The sequence below is a fragment of the Hylobates moloch genome, unplaced genomic scaffold, assembly GCF_009828535.3.
Source record: "Hylobates moloch isolate HMO894 unplaced genomic scaffold, HMol_V3 SCAFFOLD_9, whole genome shotgun sequence".
Classification (NCBI taxonomy): Eukaryota; Metazoa; Chordata; class Mammalia; order Primates; family Hylobatidae; genus Hylobates; species Hylobates moloch.
This window is the reverse complement of record NW_026652284.1, coordinates 12135009-12135733: the sequence shown is the minus strand read 5'-3', so window position 1 is coordinate 12135733 and position 725 is coordinate 12135009.

The following is a 725-nucleotide window of genomic DNA, read 5'->3' as shown; positions in this document are numbered from 1 at the left end:
GGAACAGGGAGGATTAGGCTTTTCAGGAGGGAATGAGGCAGAACGGAGTTGGGCCCAGAGTCCCTGTCATCCAAGAGACCCCAAATCTCCTCCTGCGAGCCAGAGGAATGTCTTGGGGCATGGAAGTCAAACCAGGGCTCATCAACCTGCCCAGCACCTCCCTGTGGAAGGAGATGGTGTGCATTGATTCCTGGTCAGAAAAATCCTGCCATGTCCAGTGCTGAGGAGCATCACGAGGCCCTGGAGGGGAGACTCTGGGTCAAGTTTTCAAGGAATATTCTGGCACATGTGACCCCCCCAACACTCAGTGCCTTCCTCTCCCTCCTTTCCCCTTGATTCATTCAAAAACCTTTACTGAGTGCCTGGGATGTGCCATCTACTACTCTGGGTGCTACTGAGGAAGACAAACAAAAGGCAAAGAATCCGGAAAATGAACTCAACAGAGTACACGTGGCTCAGCATGACAGTCCAGGTCAGAAAAAAATGACTGCACAAGATGGGATGTCCCACGTCCTTTAATCACTTTTTGTTGAATATGAAGAACTCTCTCACTGCTGAATATAAACAGACAGGTAAGTGGAAAACATTAGTAAAACTAATATGTAATAAGTGAAATGTGATTCAAAACACTGAGAATCCAAGGGCTTTATTTCTTTGAAACAACTTGTCAAGGCAGTTTGAACAGTGATCGTCTTCCTCCTGGCCACAGCACCGCAGGGGCAGCT